The following is a 22,757-nucleotide window of genomic DNA, read 5'->3' as shown; positions in this document are numbered from 1 at the left end:
CAGAATATTGGTGGTACCAGAAGGGTTGAAAAACTGAGTAGCAAAGCTAAATCCCTTCAAGTCATAAAGGAATATAGTACTGCCAATGTGAAAGCAAATGCTGCTTTTTGAATGCAGCCAGGCTTTCAGCTCATAAAGGACATTCACTCTCATTACTCATTACAGGCTTTAGCTTTGCCAAGTGATCTTGAAACTGCTGTTAGCAATCATCAGATTTAAGGCCACTTGACTGGATTCCACTTCTGGGAAAGGATGCCATGGCCACAAGTAGGTGATCCAACACATACACGAAACTTTATGTAAAGCAAGTCTATTAAGAGGTATTTGCTAAGGAAAAAAATCTTATTTAACAGCCCCAAAATCTTTAATACATCTCTGTGTTAGATATGCTATTTTCAGTTCCTGTAAATATGTTATTAAAAAAGGATAATAACAAATACCTCAAAGGGAGAAGTCTTGATTATAACAGAATTTGTTAATTGAATGTTGAGATTAATATATTAAGGTTAATTTTAAAAAAATGGAATATCAAATATCATAGATAAGATAAATTAGTATCTAAATGTGTGTTGGTTGACACACATTTAGATATATTTGATATGAATGTAAGCACATTGACTCACAAAAATAAGCACCTTATTTGAGACTAATGGTTATTTTAAATACAACACAGTCATCTCATTTCTCTCATCCCATCTGTTGCCAACAACAAAATATAAATTATGAATGGCATTTTTTGCCTTTTATTCACTGCTTTAGAAATACAGCAGACATTTCATTGAAAAGTTTTATGCCTTGGTAGGTAAGGATCACTGTGCACAACAAATTATTTCACTTTTTTTTCTGATCTTGGCGAAACAAAGCAAATTAAGGGCAAAATTTCTTCCCTTTTTTTTTTTTTTTTTTTTTTTTTTTTTAAATAACTCACAGACATTGCTTAACACTATTAAATATAACACTTAATTTACTCTCTGGAGTAAAAAGGAAATCATGTATTATATTTCCAATATGAAAAGTCACAATTCAAAACAGTCTGAGCTCCAATGCCATCAGGGACAGGGGCCAGTTTTGAATTTCCCTAGAATTAATTTCTGGTGCTTATGGGGAGTTGTGCCTGCAAACCCCTCCCCTTGTCAGCAGGGACTTTACACCAACAGCTTAGTTAAGCCACACTCAAGGAGAGGAGTGGGCACTGAACTGAGGGCAGCACTAGCTGTTTGAATTGTTGTTTCCTCTGCGCTGGAAGGAAAACAAAAACAAGGCAAAAGTTTGACAGAAACTGACATTCATCAAACACTGTCTGGTCAATCAATGGTTTTTTTCATGAGATCATGGAGAATGATGAGACAGTCTCAAAGATGTCACATAGGTCTTTTGGGGCAGAGACCAGTATTGTGGCTGGATGAAAACGGCAGTGTGGTTATCTCCTGCACTCCCATTAGAGTCTGTTCTTTGAACATCTGTTTAAAGAAATCTGAGCCGAGCTGTCTGAACTGAGATCAGGTAAATCTCTTTCTGATAAGCTCCAAACACTGTGCCAGAATCAGCCAAGAGCTTGGCGGGACCTCACAGCATAAATTCTGCACATAATGGACAGCATGAAAACTTTTTTTAAATTATTCTAGTGTGCCTTCAAACTGTTCAGCTGAAAAAATAACAAAGGTTAAGACTGGATCTGTTTAGACTGGATCCAGTTTTAGACTGGATCTGTATTTGTTTGTTATAATAGCTACATGAGACAACAGGTCACATAATGATCAGCCTTTTCTTATTTATCAGGTTACATTTATTTTCATTAATAACATCCAAAACAAAGCAATTTTCAGGTACACTAATGTATATCAGTAAATGAAGAGGATTTCAGAATACTTCTTTGGCTGCTTAGTGCTCTATGCTGTCTGCAACCTAGTGAGAAAAAAAGATATTTTTACCTTCTGACACTTCATCTTATCAGTTCAGCCTGTTGCCTTACTGGAAGGGCAGTGAGAAACTTTCACATTCCGTACTTTTTAAATTACTGTCGGTTTTCTACCTCTTTGATTATTTTCACTGTGTGGAATCAATCTCTGACTGTGCCTTCTGTGCTGATGTGTGGTGTGCTGAAACTGTTTTCTGTCCCTTTCATCAGATCTGTTTGAGAAGAATGACAGCTGTAAACTGGCAGACCAATTTTCTGGCAATTGAAAAACATGTCATTCAATATGTCTCTACAGTCAACTCAATAGCACAAGTTTTTCTAGTAATTTATATTTCCTGTTTAATTAGCACAGGTATAGTATTATTGAAGAGAGATAAATATTTGTCTGTCAGTGCAGCATCCAACTCTGTGTGATGCATGCATGCCTGCATTACCACGTACCCTTGAAAAGAAACAAAGATTTATTCCATACAGGAGTCTTATTTGATAAAGTTTTCTGACTCCAGGCCAAAACTGCAGATGAAGGTTTTGCTGAATGACCCCTGAGTTAACAGGGAAGCTTCCAAACCCTGTTCCATCAGGAACATGGAGTCTGACCCAAATACCTTCAGAATGAACAGAGGCTTTCCAGCACTTTCAACTCACTGAGAATCAAGTCTGCAAACTGCAAGATGCACTCCAAGGGAAGAAACATAGGTTAAGTCAAGGCAGTATAAATTCAATAAGTTTCTTTTAATATTTGTAGAAAAGTACAATTTAAGCAATGTGCCCCAAAATTTGAAGCCAAAGGAAAGTATTCTTATTTTGTGTTTTTTCTTTTAAAAAATCTAACAAATACCATTCCTGGTAATAAGACTGAGTAGTTGAGCCAAGAATATTTGCAAGCATTTCAATGTCCTTATGCTGTGCAAAGGTAAAACACTGTACTATTTGGTAAAATCTGTACTCTGTTGTGGCTTTAACCAAATAAGTTTACATATGTAAAATGCCTTAATGCCGTAATACCTCACTCATGGTGAATTTCTGAGAACAGGCAGGCCTAGAAATAGTGGGATGTTTCAGTAAACTCAATACCTACACTCTATGGAGTACTTACATGCAAGGCACACAGTTCCACCTAACTCAGAAAAAAAGAATTTCAGAGCCTAATTTTGAACATTTAATTAGATAACAGTCGACAGCATTTCAATTTCTAACTGCTTTCAGGTTAAATTAAGTGAATGATTTTAGTCCAAATAAAATGGATTGGAAGCATTGCTTTTGTAGGATGTATTTTAAATATTCTATATTGAATTTGTCCAAGGCAGAATTTAAATACTATTTGAAAATCACAGGGATGTCTTCTCACATTTAAATCCTTATTTTTCTTTGACAAATTCTGATGGTAGAGCTCAGGAATAAAAGGCCAAGTTACTGTTTTAATTCATACTGAGGATAGCAAAGGAATCTTGTTTTAGCTGTGGTCGTTTCTGATGCAATGATTCATGAGAGACACTATATCAGAGCAATTTAATTTGGAAGAGCATTACACAGGAACACTATTATTATTAGCTTTTTGAATGTCTTTCTTTTTTTTTCTTTATTCTCTGTGCATGTAATCTATATATCATATTTATCTGCAGAATGTATGTTTTCTTTTCCGCATTATCGCCTCATCCCAAATGATTACTGCATTGCTTGGTGTTTCTGAAAGTGTTAGTCATGTGAAATGGCACTGAAATAATTTTGCTTTTCCTGTCCAAGGAAATGAAAGCAAAAAGATTATTACTTTTCCAAGTTACAAAATAGCATTGTTATTGACACGAAGCCAGCTAAAGCAATAACTCCTGATGATGTGCTAATAAATAATATATAAGTTTATATACATTGGGCCTCTTTTTATACCACTTCAAACCTGAAGTAACTTCACTATAGCCAATATATTTATAAATAAGAGAATACTCAGAGCCACTACATGCCTATGAATTATGTATTAATGGCAAGAAAAAAAATAATTTATTGTATGCATGTCTTCACTGATGAAGTGATGGGTGAAAATTAATAACGGCGAAAGGCTAGAAAGTGAGTAAATCTTAATATTACAATAATAAAAGGACATTTCCTGTGTCAGCTTGAACTCATACAGTCAGATCCTCTACTGTCCCAGGCAGTGTTGAAGCCAGGATAGTTTTGGCAGCCATGGCAAAGAAATTTTCTCACCCATTTAAAATATCTATAAAGCCTAGAAAAGCATGTAAATATTCTTTCCTACAAGTCTTTCTGAAGCTAGATAGTTGATGACACAAACAAAATGCGGAGAATATTACGAGCAGTAAAAGGTTCAGATGGTTTTGATTGCCTAGCCTGATGAAATCATCCATAGACACGTTACCTCAAATGCTGCTGGATTCATGTTCAGAGTCAAGCAAAGAATTCCACTTCTGGTTTCATGGTGAAACACCTCAATGGTTCCACTATGACATTAAGGAAAAAGAAGTATTTGACTCCTGAAATCCTGCTCCTTTTGAATGTTCTTCCTTGGTTGTTCAGAATAAATAGTCTGGCTCCAAACCTCGCAGGAGGCAGATCTAAGTCTGGTCAACCGTTCTCACTGCCTCAAGAGAGACAACACAAGTACATCACCCCAGGATGAGTTCTGACGGTGGCTGCTGGAGGAAAAAAAGGAAGAGTGCTAGAGCTGAAGAGGACACGAAAAACTTGGAAGAAGCCTTGGCATATGTACCAAAGTACCACCAGGTTTTCTACACACCCCAGAGGGGCAGTAAATCTGTGCTAAACTGATAAAATGGCCAACCTAAAGTTTAGCTGGAGTTGTCCTGGAGACAATCTGTGTGTCTAACAGCAAATAATTAAAAAAAGTAAGTAAGGAAACACTATGTGACATGAATGACAAAATGGACTTGTGAGCTGAACACTAAAGCAATGAACATGGTAATACTCCCTAGTTCTAATTTTATAGTTCTTAAGACTTTTTTACACGCAAAAGGTAATTTCTGTTAAGGTAAAGTATGAACTGAAAAATACAACTTCTGTTGCTGAATTTCCCTTACGAATATCTGTAAATGGGCTTACAAATACATAGAGAACTCCAGAAACAAACATCAGAGTAGAGGGAAATCAAATGGAAGAAAAATTTCTTTTCATTTACTTGACTTTTCAATTTTGATCTTAAATAAGTTACATGTTATGTAATTACATAAATTACAAAGTCAAACCTTTGATTAATTTTCTTGCTTGTAGAGCATGGCAAAGAATGCACCTGCTATTCCACTATGAAACAGAATTATTTCAAGATATTTTAAGCTCTTAAATTTGCTATTTTTTTTGAAGACGGCTAATACATTGTCTGAAATGTACTAGTGACCAGTGCACACTTATTTGTTAAACGAACATATTTTTGTAAGGGGGCAGTCTTACCAGGTTCAAGCTTGAGTTATATAGCATGAACCTGGGCTTAATGCGTTCTTTCAGAGATCCTCCACATTTCCATACATTTAAATGCATTTAGTCAGCTGCTGCCCTGGTTCCAGAGAATATGAGTAACACAGAAATGAGTGTGGATCCCCAGGAGTCTGCAGCAGTACATGGTGTCCTCTGTTGCTTAGATCAACAAGTTCTGTGTTCATCTTGCCTCTGCCACAGGCTACTCTTAAAACCTGAATTTTGGGCCTTTCTTTCTTCAAAACTTTATTCCTGTTTATATAAACATACACTCACTCTCGGTGTCCCCTCAACAACACTGAACAATTTTTAAGGTGATAACTATAAGAGGAAATGTGCTCTGGCAGTCAAGATGTTCAAATGCTCATTGATTTTCTTCTTTGCAATAAGCTCTTTCCCTAAGTTCCAGATTAACTGATGTGTTCTGCTCATTAAAATTTGTTCTATTCAGAAATAGATTTATTACTACAAACTCACATAGAATAAAATTTTCCAAGACACATAGTGTGCATTTCATCAGATCAGCACTTCCAGTTCCTCACAACATGTGCAGGACTCCACTTCTTAAATCCAATTAAGTGAATAAGAGCTGGGAAGGGGAAAAAAAAAAAAAAGGCATTGTTTTTGACATGAAACAGATGACAGAATAGGCAGGGACAGATACAGAATTTCCTCCTCTCAGATGTTGCAGAGTCTCAACTTTCAAAAATACATGTGGAAAAACATATTTGTTGTTGTCCTTGGGTGACTAGGGCAAACATGAAACCACTACAGTTGTGCATGTAAATTTCACATCATCCATGTAAAGAGTTAAAAAAATGTTCAACTAGATTTTAGTGGCTTTCTATGGGCCAGATTGGAGTATCACCATCTACCTGTTAGTCAGGCATTGATCTTTACTAACAAAGACAGAGTTTTATGTGACTGTTTAGGGTCCAGCATTATGATACCACATGGTAAACAAAGAGGAGAATTCTGTGTTTAGAATGTTGATCAAATTTTGGATCATGCCATAAGCTATGTTTCACTTATTACTAAGTAGCTCAAAACAGTTTTTTTACATGGAAATCCCATATGCCTTTTGGCACATCTACCTGAGGAGAAATACAGGGTTTTAAAGAACCACAGGTAGGACTGTAATATAATTGCAGGATCAATAGCAGCGCCCAAGTGGGGATTTAAAACAGGCGGAATCCTGTGGCATGTTCATGTAACCTTCCAGTCAAGTTTCTCCCCCATCACATCTTTTAAGACATAAAAAAACCTAAAACATATTGTGGCTGCCAGCTCTTGTGATATTATTGCAGCTCACACAATTTGGTCTTTTTTTTTTTCTTAGAGTGCAGGCTCCTCAAAAGATTCAAGAGACTTTCAGTTTATATCTCAGGAAAAGAATTAAAAACAATAAACAAATGAACAAACAAACAAAAAACCACTCAGATCTCTGTGGCTGCCACCGAGGAGGCAAGACAGAGTCTGATGGGATAAGGAGAGAGAATGGATGGGTTTGGTCATAATCCCTCCTCCCTGACCTCTAGAGCCACTCCCACTTCATGTACAGAACTAAGTCTTTTGTGCCTGTGTTTTGGTTTTCTTTCTGTTTGATTTTTTCAAAGCCCGAGGATACAGAACACACTCGCTTTTCAGAATAAGAGAAGAAAGTCCCCCTTGTGGGTTTTGCCAGCCCCCTGACCTTTAGGGCTGCTCATTGGGGCTCAGAGCCGCCCCAGGCCAGTGGCTTCAGAGACAAACGACCTCCACAGAAAGACCCAGACAGAAATTTCCTCCCAACTAATTTATCCAGCGGGTCCCTGCTCACACCCGAAGCTCCACAGCAGCCCAGCACCTCCTGCCCTCTGTGCTCACGGCCGGCTGTGCCTAATAATCCCGGGGAAAACCAGATAACCTCATTAACTGTCCGTCAGCTTTTTCCCAGGGCAGAGTTCATTATCCCGGTTTTCATCATTTAAGAGAAACAGGCTTCTCCAGGGGACCTTGCAGGGCGAGAAGCAATAAGTGAGGGGAGGCTGTGAATATGCTGCCAAAGGAGAGGCTTTTCCTTCTTGGAGATTTTTCTGTCTTTCTCGCTGAATTTGTGAGAGCAGCTCCCATCAGTTCAGTGACCAGTAGGTTTGTTAGTACCCTTTTTCAGGTTATCCTTCCCAATGCACGCTTCTCCCTCTGTAATTCAAAATATTCCTCTGGCACTTCCTCTCAGCCACAGGTACACACTGCCACCACCAGATCAAACGGATCCATATAACAAATTCAGGGGGGGTTAGGTAGACCAAAACTGTCGGCTTCATCTGATTTTTAACAAAATGATGCTTTTTAGGATGCTGCACTCTTGCTGCTTGCAAACCTTTAACTAGAGCTGATTGGGATTTTTCTGCGAAATTATTTCTTGAGCAAATATACAGATATTCATAGAAAGTTCTGATTCTACTGTTCCCTGAGTTTCTGATGGGAAACAATTTAGATGGATTTTTGTTTACTTGCTTTTATTATTGTTTTGTTAAGAATTTGAATTTTCTTTTTTTTATTTAGTACAACCTATTTGAAATTATCATAGTATATGGAGCTGTTTCTTTTGCCGTAGTAAAGTATAGAAATTTACTACTACCTCTGTTTGTGGCCAGTCTCTACTGTGGGAAATGTCTCTCCTAACACATCCTAGCTTTTTGTGCACTCAGGCTGTAACCTGAGTCCAGCACCAAACACACAGTTCAGTCAGGAGGTCTGACCACAGTACAGAAAATAGTCATCAGATCTCTAAGAAGCTTCTGCTGATGCTTTTGATCAGGCTGTTACTGTTACCTAGAAGTCCATGTCTGGTGCTATCAAATACTCAGACTCCAGCTATCAGAAAACCATGAATTTCCTATACTCATCATGATTACATACTGGCTTTACAAGTTACAGTAAGTAGAGAGTCTGTTCATGATCTAAGTTCAGGAGTGCCAATTTGTGTACTTTAGCTGGTAATTTGGGTTCTTTGAGAATCATGGCTGCAGATGTGCTGAAATCATTCAGTTAAGCTATGACATACTCCAAAACAAAAAGGGTTCTTGCTCTTTCCAGGATGCAATTAGCATGGATCAGTAAAGAAAGCAGTAGTGGCTAGGAGCTTGCTTACTATTTTCTAAGTTACTCAGGGATGAATGTCAGATATATGGCAGAATGAAAGCCGGGCCAATTCATTAAAGGAATTCTACTCCAGTTGCTAAAACCAGAATGCTCAAAATCTTTTGCTGATATGGAACTGTGAAAATATAGAAGAAAATTAGACTTAGCTGCCTCCGAAGAAACAAAATTGTACCATAATGTTATCCAAACCATTTATGGTATCGAATTAAATACTGTTGATTTTCAACCTTCCACTGTAGTTACAATGGTAAGTCTTGATAGACTGGAAGAATTCTGTATTGCAAAAACCATGCTAGAACTTCATTCAGCTGAGAAAACAATTAAAGACTTGTTTGAAAGGGGGATTTTTTTCAAGCCACACAAAGAACAAAATATTTCTCACAGTTGTTAGCTGCTGTGCAGCTGAAGACAGAATAATCCACCATGTCCTTGATTATTTCCCAGATAGCAAGAAGATGCTGTAGGAATATTTAAAAGTAAGTTACAGTGAAATTGTTTGAACTTTTGAGAACATATAATTATTCCCTGCTGACAGCAATAATTTTAACAAGAGTAAAATCTTCAATATCAACATAGATTTTGCTTTATTATTTAGCAGGTTCATATTTTTCTTAATATAGCCATACATGATAAAAATTGTCATTTTATTTTAAAGGCTACAATGTGAATATTTTGATCCTTTTCTGCAGAATTATGGTGGGTTTTTACACTGTGTCAGCCCCAAACAGTCGAGAATGCTGAGTATACTCTATAAAACAATACTGGTCAAGCTGACCCAGAAGGAATCTTTGACCATTTGTCAACTATTAACATATCCTGTATGTTAGAAATGGACACCTAGACAAAAATTTTAAGTTCTTTAAGGCTGGGAATGATGAAGGCAACCACTTTTCAGTTACTCTTCAGTTTTCACTTTTCAGTTACTGAATACTGTATCTATTTCACAATACACTAAAAGACATTTATGACAGTTTTAAAATAGCAACTCTTTTTGTATGGGGTGAAGTGAATGACATAAAGCATTCACTGAGGGATAAACTAGAACAAAGAATGGATGACAAATCATTTAGTCATAAATATGACTTATCTGAAAGCACACCTTGGCAAAGCAGAACAAACAGCAATGTCATTCATTATTGTGTGTTTTAGTTCTCAAATACCTAAGTTCACATCACTTCTGCAAACAAAAATATTTCAGCCTGATTCAGACACTTCACAAATTAAAATAAATAAATAAATAGTGAGAGGTTTTTTAGAGTTCTAAGTCCTTTCCAATGAGATGGAATTTGAAAAAAAGTTTTAAACATGGGCTGCGTAATATTGCACTTGGGGATTAACAGATTGAGTAGTAATTAAACAGATATTTAATAAATTAGGTAAAAGAATTATTAATTCTGCTATTTTGCTTTGAAGTCCTGGCTTTTTTGGTTTTTAGTTTTAGAAAATCAATATTATTTCTTGCCTCTCACCAAACAGCTCCAAAAATAATTCTTTCTCTATTTATACAGGACACCTCAATGGTTTGGCAGAAACGTGCCAATTATTGCTTCTGCTAAGGCTGAAGCCAATTCCAGTTTGACAACCTGGTCTGTAACCATGAGGTTGTCTGCCTTCCAGAGCCAGTGGAGCTTGAAAATTCATCTTTCTAATCTTCTGCAGACAGTAAGGCTGCTAACTGGCTGTAGTGTTCTTCACGTTCCTCTTCAGCAAACACTTCACACGGTGGTGTCTGATATGCCAGGTGTTAGAGTGCCCTCAGTCTCCTGTGTTTGGCAGCATCCTGAGTCGTGTTACAGACATTCTGAGATCTGAACATGTACTCCGCCCCATTCTTACTTTCTGTTGGAAGGCAAGCAGCTTGTCCCCAGTCTTCCCACAGCCCTGGTCCAGGTAGTTGGGAGCATCCATTGCACTACACTAGCTCTGCACTGCTGACCTTTATGTTCTGACATAGGACAGTTAGTGGTTTCTGCTGCCAATATTTACTACCTTAATTGTATAAAATTAGTACAAAACCTGTGTTCTGACCCTAGATATTATCATTAGTTTCAAATGCTAATGTATTTTTTTTTTCCCATTTAGATTTCTGCATTTAAATCCCTGGCTTGATCAACATGAAGAGAAAGTTACAATTTCAAAGGCAAGCATTCCAGTGGTAGGAAATGTCACACTTAATGCTGTGTGTACAGCATTAATCTACAGGCTTGTGCATTCTGATGTGGCCTTCAATTATATAATCATTTGCTTCATGCAGTGCTCTAAATGAACAATGAGAAGAAAGGAAGAACTGCAGGTAGGCTTGTTAAGCTGGTACTCAGGAGGTTTGAGACTAAGAATCATTGCATGCTATTGTATAAACTCTGTATTAATTAATTTTAAAGGCCAAGTCTGGGTGGCAGGGACTTTCTTCATTTGATGTTTCCTAACTTTTACATCATTCATCTTGCCCAAGATTTGTTTGGTTTTCATTTGGTTGTGGTTTGAGGGGTTTCTTTGGTGGGTGTTGGGGTGTAATTTAAGTCTTTATTATACCTATTATAGCAGCATGCAGGAGGTTCATTGCCCTGGGTAGTATGCAAATCAAGTTTACAGCCATCAGTTACTTTTATCTACTATAGACAGTAAGGCCTATAAAGTTAATATTCTTTTCAATTTAGTTGCCCTTTCTTTTTTTGTCTCTATGTGTCTTCCCTTACAGCTTTATCACCTATTTTTCTTATTCTTCATTTCAATCAGATGGTTCCCTCTGACAGCAAATCCCAGAGTTTCATCGTAGCCAGAATTACATTTATCATTGTTGTTGATCTCTCTCTTAGGACTGGTATACACTTTTTTTAAAGTCAAAGTATCTGCTTTAGGTTCCTCCCCAGTGAAATGTATGATTGTAACAGTTGAATTGCTTGCCTGTCTCCATTTTAATCATTATGCAAGTGGCTGGTTTGGTTTCTTGGGGGTTTTTTTCCCCTATAAGTTTCAGATCTTTATTTATGTTTATGCTTTCTCTATTCTGCTTTCCTATAGATAGCTAAAAGTGATCATGGAATGTGAAGTCTGGAGTTCAGTATTGGGCATAGGCTTTCCTTTGGAGACTAAGTGGAAACCTCATTGAAATATGGAACTCTCTCACGATAAAAAGCAGAGCGAGAAACACTGATCTCTTCTCTCTAGTGGCAGGACTCAAAGAACAGAATGAAGCTGTGTCAGAGGAGGGTTAGGTTGGATATGAGGAGCAGGTTCTATACCCAGAGGGTGGACAAACCGTGGCTCCCCAGGGAAGTGGATACAGCATCAAGCCTGACAGAGTTCAAGATGAATTTGGAGAATTCTCTCAGGCACATGGTGTGGTTCCTGGGGATGTTCTGTGCAGAGCCAGAAGTTGGACTTTAATGATCCTTGTGGGTCCCTTCCAACTCAGGATATTCTATAACTCTTCCAAATATGTGCCAATACTTTGCCTGCACCTGTCACATGCCACAGATTTAGAATTCATTGTCCATTTTTTCTTCTGAAAACTTATGGTCGAGAGCATTTGTCTTGCAAAGGCTCTGGCTCACAAGACCATGATAGTTTCAGGCAATAGAATGGGATTGATCTTCTGGCAATAGATGAGCATTGATTCTACATTTGGGAATAGGAAAGAGGTAGAGAGATTACTGAATCTGTATCTAATGCCCAGGTTAATTGTTACTAGAGGGACAGCTTGGAGGAGGGAGGGTAAGTGTCCCATGGCACTTTTTTCTCATACTTGCTCCAGTGTCTGCTGGTAGTCCCAGGTTTCCTGGTGCTTGAAAGTGAGGGTGGGTTGCCTGCACTTAACCTGCTCCCATGTGGTTTACTTGCACTTGCACTGAGCCGCCTCCTGCGGCTTGTAGGGCAAACCATGAAATGAGGAAAGCTGTCTCTGCAGTTGTGCACAACTGGTCCTACTGAACATTTGATGAACTTCACTATTTCCAAAATTGGAATTCCGAGAATTGTATTGTACATTACATTCATATTGTGGGATTAGCAGTTATTTAAAGACTGGGAAGGATGTACTGGGTAGTATTTAGTATGAACCACTGTGGATGGTAAACGGTACAGTAAATCCTTTACAAACAGTCATTAAAATAGCAATCCTATTACTTCATCCTCCTGAGTGCAGCAGTCCCAGCATTCTGCAGGGCACTCTCATGTCTGCTCTGCAGGGACAGCAACAGGAAAAAGCCAAGGGCCATTCCTTGTGTGTGCAGGAGGAAGCAAACATCCTAAAATAGCTGGACTCAGGACTTCCTCTGCTCATGTCAGTGAATCAAGAACATCAAACAAGTAGTGGGCTGCCTACATGCTCCAAAAGCACATTCCCTGGCATCTTCTGATGTAGCAAGCTTTATTAGATCATTAGCTTTGTCTCTTTTATATCACACTTGATATGTTCAGGTTGACACTGGGAAGGTAGCAATCCCTTGGTTCTAAATGGTGGACTGAAGTTCATTTATCCCAGGCTTTTTTTCCTGTCGACAGAAGACATTCAAGTATGAGTAGACTCATTATTTTGCAGTAGAAGCTATTTCCCTGAGGATTTTCAGCATCGGGATTTAATCCCCATTTGGCATTCTATGAGATAATAGAAACCTCTTACATGACTGCATGATATACTTGAAAACCATTGACACCAGCATGATCTCAAATCAACAGGGGTTTATCTTCACTTTTCTTGTCAGTGATAATGGGGTTCCCACAGTTAAAAAACACCATTCAACAAATGGGAATACTTCCCTGCACATTATCCTGCTCATTGTAGTTTCCAGGCTTAAGAAATATGATAATACTGTTCACCAAGAATAACACAAAGGAAAAAGCAGTGATGGAAAGTCTCTCCTAGTCAGTTCAAGTTGCCTAGCTTGGATTCCATGTGGAAAATGTTGCTACATTAACCTACACAGATAACACATTGCCTCAAGTATTTTCTTAGCATCAGCAGAGAAGTAACTCTGCACAAGCTCAGTATGGTTGCTTTTTCTTCCTATTTTGAAGTTTTACTAATAGTTGTAAAAGATGTTGCAAGCTCTGAAGTATCCTTAAAGCTTTACTTTGTGCAATTTTCCTTGCAAATGTCTTTTATTTTTGATGCACCATCCTTCAAACTGAAGCGTGGTAAAATGTAGTGGTGAGCAACTCAACATCACGGAAAGCAGGAGTTTGAGAAATTGGCCTGAAGGGGGTTTTCTTGAAAGGTGTGAGGTGAGAAGCTCTGAACCATCAATTTGCTTGGTTTCTACTGTGAAAGCCATGACAAAAGACATTTTTGGACTCAATGACCCTTATGGGCCCCTTTAACTTCATATATTATGTATTCAATGATTTTTAAAATCTTTCCAATTATTTGCCATCACTTTTTTTTGCTCTTGTTTCCACTGTTGGATCAATTGTTCATAAAAATCTCTTGGAGTAACAAGGGTGTTGGGCTCTTTGCTCTCTACCCTGCACCTCATGTGTTTTGGTTAATGTTGGGCAATATGAAGAACATCTTCCCAACAAATTACTCTGGTACACAAGTTTTAAAGAGCACTAAACAGCTTAATGAAGCATCTTATTGTGTTTTAGGCTCATGGGCACTACTAGAATGATCAGATTCCCAGGTCTTAAGGATATACTCCCTCAGTAGAAAGGAAATGTCTCCCCATTTGATAGTGATCTCTCTAACACCAGGGTAAGGTCGAAATAGACAGAAACACAGTCTTCATCTAAGGGAGCTCTGAACCCACAGTGTGAAGTTTTTCTTGGGAAGGTACAACTGTATGTGTATTTCTTTTTCCCATAGTCTTCCCTAGTATTCTGGTTTTGATCCCTGTGCCTATCCCTGACTCTTCCAAATGGATGGGCAAAAAGAGACATATCTTGCGGGAAAGATTTAAACACAATGCAAACTTCTCCCAGGACACAGTATAAGTGTGCATAAACTTGTTCTAAAAAAAAAATAAATAAATAAATAAAAAAGTTGAAAGTGTATTACTTTAAAATCCAAAATGAATATGAAGAGCAAATTCTCAGATGTTTAATTTCCTTGAAGGTGTGCACAGAGCTAGTAGACTCCACTCAGTACTTTGCGCTCAGATGTGAATGTACAAAGCAATCTTTCGAAGAGTTCTTTTGCGAAGCTTTCTTCTGCTGTGGCTGTGAACAGCTGACTTCAGGAAGATGAGGAGCAATAGGTCTCAAGATTTCCCTACAGCCTTGGTATGGATAAAAGATATGAAGGGAAGTTTAACCTGCATGAAATTATCTGGAAAAGCAGCATCAGCTGGAGCCCTTTGGGTGCAGAACTCCTGCTGCAGAAAGGACATGGACCAGAGGTGCATACACCTTAACATACCATTCCCAAATGGAGTCCCTGAAGGGCTCTTCCTAATGATAACCTAGACAGCCAATGCTATTACAATAGAATGGGGCTTAGCCTTGCCCCAATATTTTGAAAAGATATCCCAGGATTATTTTGCTTAGAAAAAAGATGAGGTGCATTGTGCCTATCATTCAGAAAAGACTGCAGAGCAGAGACCTGGAGGAGGAGCACCATAAAATTCAAAGGGGATGGGGCTGCTTTCCCACACACAGTCTATGTGCCACTGTTTATTAGTGCCTGATACATTCTACATTGTCTACCTTCATCCAACTCTTTGAGGTTGAGAATTCTTGAGTTTTCATCTTAAGAAAATGATGATATTCACACATGCCTTCTAATTATAGAGTTGCAATGTCTTCAGAGACTATTCTGTGCAGAAATAAAATAATTTATAACAGCCCATGCTTACATCAGTTCCAAGAGGTTCTCAGTCTCTGAATCAGTCAGTGGTCAGGATGTTTCCTAAGGCTGCAGACAAATTTCTGATTCAAGGTCTTCAGGTTTGCCATCCTGGAGGACAATCTGGACATGGGAATTTATGTTCTGTCTCATAACCCAGCCTCTACTATGTGAACAGTTAATGTTCACACTTCTCCCAGCTCCACTTTACAAGGATTTCTTAACTGTTTAAGCAGTCAGATTATTAGTTCTTTAGCTCTACTTAGGGAACTGAATGTCTCTTTTCCTTAGAAACTCTCAGCATTTTAGATCCTGACTGAATGAAGTAATTTTCTACTAAAACTGAAAATTTATCCTGTTACTGACTGTGCCACAAGTTGAATAACTGCAAAGAAATACAATCATATAATCACATACTACATAACTGATTTCTGGAGATCACCTGGCTCAACTCCCCACTTAAAAAAAGGGCTAATTTTAAAGTAAGATTCACCTTCAGAGTTAAATTAGACTGTTGTCTAATTTTAACTTTAACAACTCAAGATAGACTTCACATAACCTCTTTGAACAACTTGTTGCAGTGTTTGACTACCTGTAGTGTGATATTCTTTCTAACAACTAATTGACAGTTTCAACCCTACAATTGGATCTGCTGCCTCTTTCACTTTTGCTTCACTTTCTTAAAACACCATCATTAGGTAGATGAAGGCAGTTCAAGACAGTTCCAGTTCCTTAGATACTTCAATTTCAGACTACACAAACCTATTTTTGTCTGCCTTTCCTCATTCATCTTGTTCTCCATTCTCCTTAGCATCTTGGTGTCCCTCCATTGTACTTACTTCAATATATGAGGATCTTTCCTGCCAGGATACCCAAAAATGGATAGACTACTTCAGCACTCTGTTCAGGCTGCTGAAGAGAGCAGAATTGTCTTTGCCTCAACCTACCACCTGCAATCCCAATAGTTCACTTTGAGCGTGGTACCTTTGTCATGGCAAAGGTACCAGACTATACCACATATACCACATATCCAGGCTATACCACATATACCACATATCCAGACTATACCACTGAGCATTAGGACTCCAAGGCTTTCTAGCCATTCTGCTCCACACCTATCCTGTTGCATGAGGTTATTCCATCACTTGTGGAAGATTTTGCATTTTTATTCCCAAGATAAATCAGTGTTGGCTATTCCAAGTCACTCACTTGTTCCCAGTCTTCTTCAGAAGTCTGGATATGGTTTCCAGAGGGATTACTTCTCAGGAACTGGCTGACCAGCCTGTAATTCCCAAGTTTTTTGTGCCTTTCTTCCTGAAGAGATGGATGACATTTTCTTTCCTCATCAGGGGGATTCCCCAGTTGCTGTGACCTTTCACAGCTGATATGAAGCAGCCTTGCAATGACATTGGCCACTTCTCATGGGACCTTTGAAATACAGTTGATTTGCCAGCCAGTGACTAACCATGTCTTGTACTGACTCCTTTTTAAGTGAAGGGCATCACAATTTATTCAGATGAAATAAATATAACCGCATGATCATCATCTCTGGCACTTAGTCAACTGCAAATTTTTAGGTGAGTGATTAATTCTTTTCCTACAAGAAAGAATGTCTGCCAATTTATAGCTAAAATTTAGTTACCTCATACAGCCTACAGAACATGCTGTGTTCAAAAATTGCTGTTTAGGGGTGGTTTGTGGTTTGTAATCAACAGATGCCCTGTAGATTGCAGTCTATGAAACAGAGATTTTTTTATTTTTTTTTTCCTACACAATTCATATGATCACTTATCTTTCTTGAGGGGTCAGAAAGTCAGGAGCAAATGTACTTTAAGTCTGCACTGTTTCATTATTATAATGATAATCCTCAAAAATTTGGAGGACTTATGATCCTAAACCATCCAGGATTCTGTAACAAAAAACAGTCTATGAAAAGGAAAAAAAATGCGTCCAAATTTCCACCGTTCTCCTTTTGGAACAAGTTACTGACATAAGTTTTGAATTCTCATTGCATAAATCCCAGCAAGTTTCTGTCAAGAACAATTTCTCTTTTATTCCTCCTTTCTCACTTTGCATTTCTAAATCTTCTTGCTAATCACCTGGATTCTTACTTTGATACATAAACAAATAATTAAGAATGGTTTACTTGTATGCCCTTTTGTTCTTGTAAAGTGTGATCTTGTGAGGGTTATGATTGAGTCTAGCTTGCTTTTTTCTTTTTTTGTCTTCTGCTTGCTAAAAGTTCTTGGCAAGTTTTGAATTTATTTTTTAGCTTATACAAAGCAATACTGCTTTGAAACATAGCTAGGAAAAAAGAATTACCACTGTTGATATTATTATTATTATTATTATTATTGCTACTCCTACTTCATGTCTCGAGAGAAATTGATTTTTCATTGGTGCTGAATAATGAAACATTCTACCCAAATATTGAATGTTCTCCTTTGTCAGGTGAGCTGTTTCCTTCGATTGCTTCTATATTAGTGTGTAATATCCATGATCAGGTGTTTCTACTTGAGCATTGGATTTGATTTGGGTACTTTTCTCAAAAACCTGTGTTTTTTCATAGATGTTGATTTCTTCACTGATAGCTGTATCATTAGCAGTTAAGAAACTGAGCCTAGGTCTGTATACACATGCTGTGTTAATGCTCTGTGCTGAGGTCTGCAGTCTCTCTGCCCCCTACCTTAGGCCAATTCTAGTACTTTAAATTAGGTATTGCAGAAAACAGACTGAGAAAATTGTATTCCTGGTCTGCTATTCTTGCAGTAGCCATGAGGACCAGCTTTGAGAAGGAGCACTTTTTTGATGTAACTTTTACTGAAAAAATAGTACAGAGAAGGTTTTCACACTGTGCAAGTAGCACATAGAACTGGATCCTATCTCATGGGAAAGCCTGTTGGGATCTGCAGAGGATATTGTGTCTGAGCATCACGAGAAGATGCAATGTTCCTTTATACAGGATATGAAAGGGTAAATCCATGTCTTTGCTGCAAAGGAGTGAATTAGCCTTTATCCATCCTTCAGAAGTCTCTGCCCTAGCTCAGAATTGCTGTTATTATCAGTATTTTTTTCCCAAGCAGCATGAGAGTACTGGTATGCTAAAGGCCAGAGGCTGGCTAGTTTATCTGTCCTATTATTTCCTCTAACAGAAGGTCCAGACCTATCTGATTTCTGTCTTCAAAAGCTGTAGTTTTTCAGATACTATCAATAGAATCAGACAGCATTTCTTCTTTTTACCTCTACTGTACACACTGATTTAGCTTTGTCATTCTCACTCTGAGGAACATATTTCTTCTTTAACTCCCTAAAGTCACCTAGTTCTAGCCAGATTTGGGGTCCTTCCCTTCCCCTTCCCCTTCCCCTTCCACTTCCCTCTCTCTGTCTTGCCCCAGAAATAAAAACTGCTGTTTCCATTCTGTGGTGCACCTCAGACATATAATCAGGATTTATTCTGCATCAGATGTAGCCCAGCAAATAAACCTGCATTGAAATCATGATATTCCACTGACTGCATTACAATTAAGTAAGTAAATTCAAGGTAATGCTGCCTGCTACAACAGATGTAGCTTCAACAAGAAATTTTGAAGATGCTTATTTTTAACTTGCTGTTATATAAGAATGTTTTTAGTGTACTTTCTTTAGTGTGTTAAAGGTGTGCAGACTGCCTTTTTATTTACAGAGTTGCTGAGAGTGAGACATCAGTAGCCAAAGTGCCTCTGAAATATAAAACTTAAATTCAAATTGAATCAATACAAGCAAAAAAAATTCAAAAGGGAAACATCAAACTTGAAAAATTAATAATAAAACATCTGAACAGTCCACTTCATTATCCCAATTCTGAGATCTACCAAAAAATGTGAGGTAGCAATAAAAACTACAACTTTTGATTTCAGGTCAGTCACTCACTGGGGCAGTCTGCTGCTGTAGTCTTTACCTCAGAGATGTAAAGCCCCCTCCTCCAAAAATAAACTTATGCTGACATTTCTGTAAATGATGATCTCTCTCATACAAACATTCTTCTTCCACTTGTACTGATACCCCATATCTACAGAGCTCAGCCCAGTCTTTTCTTCATTAACATTTCATTGATAATGGTTTCATAGGAAACAACAGTAGGTGTCTGCAGCCAGATCTTTCCATCATGTAACTTTAGAGAAGGATTTAACCTGGAAATAAGTCTTTTTTCCCTGATACCAGTAAATCATGCCAGGTATAAATCTAGACCAACACAGTCAAAATATTTTTAGCATAATTTCCTGGTGATAGTGAAGGGCAGATTACAGATAATTAATTTGGAGAGCAGCATGCCATGTATTATAATCTCTTCATTACTTCAGCATGGCTTCTCCTACCTAATAGGATGACTTATCACAGGTCAGGAAATTTAAGGTTGTCCTGAATGGAAGGTAGTCAACAAAATCTTCCTGATGAGGGAAATATCTTTAACTAGCTGGCATCTCTCTCTCTTATGATAACTGCTGGTATGGTGTTTAAGCAAGCCTAAGCGGAACAAAACAAATAAAGGACATGAAAGTTACTTAGGGACTCAGTACCCTAAGTCTAAAAACATCTTTGAGACACAAAATTTTCCCATTACATGTATTTTCAGATGCCAGCATTCCCTGTGCCAAGCTTGCTGTCATGAGACATGCTAATATACAGTCTAACACAGGAGTTTGGTGTGGGATGATTTATAATTACCGCAGAAAATATTTCTGAACATCAAGAGTCGTTCTACACTGAAAGTATCAAGCAGTTGGGCATGAGAAATGTGTGGAATGAAATTTAGTATCTTATGGTTTCTAGATGCTGTGAGAGTGTAAAACTCCTATGAGTCCCCTGTTTCTCATTAACACTCCCCATGTACATAAAAAACACTCTGTGTATATTACTTTAATAGTTAAACTATAATGGAAAAAGCAGCTGTTCTTTTCCCCTTCAAGTTTTCCAAATGGAAAAGGTCAGTATTGACTGCATGCAAAACGATGATTGCTCTGAGTCGATATTTGAATCACCTCAGGATTTCCCCCTCTTCTTTTTGTTTGAATAGTTGTCAGACAAGGATTAAATTACAGAGATTTGGGCAATACAGTGGAACTAAACTATTTGTGGAATATATACAACCAGTAACCCTGAAACATGTATGCTTAACAGCAATACAGATGTGCACAGTACAAGTGGGGCAGCTGGTAGGGTACCAGCTAGTGGTTTCAACTTTTCTGCAGAGTGACAACATATATATATGTATACATACATACACAGTGTTAGAGAAGAGGTAAGACACCCCTGAGAATAAAAGCCCATGAAATATTTCTAGATTGTGTGTTTTTTTCTTTTTTTCCCTTTCTCCTTCCCCTTTACTTTCCCTTTTCTGTCTCTTTCTCCTTCTGTAAATGGGAATCACAGAATGGGTCCAGTTTGAAAGGAGCACAGAGGATCCTTTGATCCAGTCTCTCACACAGTAAGGAAGTTCTTCTTCATTCAGATGGAACTTCCTGAGCATCAATTTCTGCCCCATTGCCTCCTGGCCTTCTCCTTCTCCTTTCAGGAAATTAAACAATAAATAAATAAATATATAAATAAATGCATTCTAGGGAACAAAGACTTCACCTTTGCAATGAATGACCAAGAAGCTTAATACTTCTCTTCTTCAGCATAATTACAATGTAGTTAGGAGGCTTGATTGCAGCTCCTGGAGAAACACTAAATTAGATATAATTTATCAGTCTGCTTTACACTTGTTTCCCACTTCCTAGGCACACTAAAAAGTTACATCTCTGACTATTGCAAGCTTGTATCTTTTAATTTTTTGGTTCATTTCTCTATACCTTCATACTTCTCATTTTGTCTGCAACATTTCCTGCACAAAGCACCCTTTTTGCATTTCCTACTTTATCTTTTGCTTTTCCACCATGCCTTTCTCCTTCATTTCATCTTTGCTCTCACTCCTTCCTTAAAGCCTGCTTTCAAAAGTGAGTCTCATTCTCTGTTATGTGATATGACAATAACATTTCATTCAGTAGGGTAGATTCTAGAAATAATCCTATGTGAAACTCTGCAAAAAGGAAAAAGGACGCTTTTTTGTTATCTGTCAAGTTTGCAATCTAAAATTTAAGAAAAAAAATCTAAATCAGTTCTTTCTTGAAAAATTATTTTGCTCAAAAATTGAAGTAGTTCATTCTTTCTAAGGGCTAATCTTGAAGAATCTTCATTTTTAATTAGTCAGGTCGTTGATTTGGTTTTATTTGGATTTGTTTAATTACAATTCTATCTCTTAAAAGACCTGTGCAGAAAGTCAGTTCTGGAGTTGGTTCTTCGACAGAAGTCTAGTTCAAAAGAACCTGGCACAGAGGAATCTGGAACTCAAGAGTGAGTCAAATACCTTCACATAGCCACTTCATCCAAGCCACTGTGCTTTTTAATGAGACCTGAAATGAACTACAGTGCTGTAGAGAAGCATGGGGAAAAAAAAAAAAAAAAAAAAAAAAAAAAAAAAAAAAAAAAAAAAAAAAAAAAAAAGTTGGTATCTGAAGGATCTGAAGGTAGGTCCCATGAGGAAAAGATGAAAAGGACATATTTACTCACTGTTACACTGTAGGCTCCCCAGAAAAATGCCTGTGACCCAGACTCTGAGGTAAAACAACTCTTTGAAACTCAACAGGCAAACACCTTCCCCTGACAACCAGTCATGGCTTGTCAAGCTCTTCATCCCCATATATTGTCTCAGCATTTCTGACAGTGTGTAATAGCAAAGACAGATTGTATTTTTATATTAAATATTAGGTCAGGGTTTTTGGCTTTTCTGGAAGGCACTCTTCATGTGTTTTTTCATAAATGTTCTCCAAATGTTCTCCAGTTTAACAGCCACCTCATCACACCCTGCCTTACAAATGCATCCAAGTGCAGAGCTGTGTAAACAGCTACTGCTGCATCAAAAAATAAAAAACACTCATGTCACAGGTTGCAGAAGGTGAAAGTTATTTCCAGCTTTCACAAAGCAAAAAGCAGTTTTCAGAGGTGGAACAGTGTCATCTTCCCATTCAAATATTCTCAGAAAAGACATTAAATTCTGGAATATTCCTGTTTGTACAGTTGAGAGCTCTTTGCTACAACTCCTGAAGTATCTGTGGATCCAACGTTCCCAGAGTAGAAAAAAGTCCATTTAAAAAGTGCCTATGCATTTGGATCAAAGGCTGAGGAAGTTGAACTGCTTTCAGAATAAAATTAAGGTCACAAAGTTGGCATTGCAGAATGAAAACAAACAAGCAAAACTTTAGTGAATTAGTATTCACTACAGACATAGTGATAGAAATGAGTTCTGTGAATTATCAAATACAAAGTGGGACTTCAGCAAAATCTCTGGCAAAATAACACAGGCAATATCTATGATGGCAAAGTTTGCCCCTCTTAACCACCCATATCTATAGCTCCGTAGAGGGAGAAAGAATAAAAAATAAATGCAAAGCA

Source organism: Zosterops lateralis, assembly GCF_965231275.1.
Source record: "Zosterops lateralis genome assembly, chromosome: 1".
Classification (NCBI taxonomy): domain Eukaryota; kingdom Metazoa; phylum Chordata; class Aves; order Passeriformes; family Zosteropidae; genus Zosterops; species Zosterops lateralis.
The sequence above is the reverse complement of the archived record's forward strand: the minus strand, read 5'-3'. Positions refer to the sequence as shown.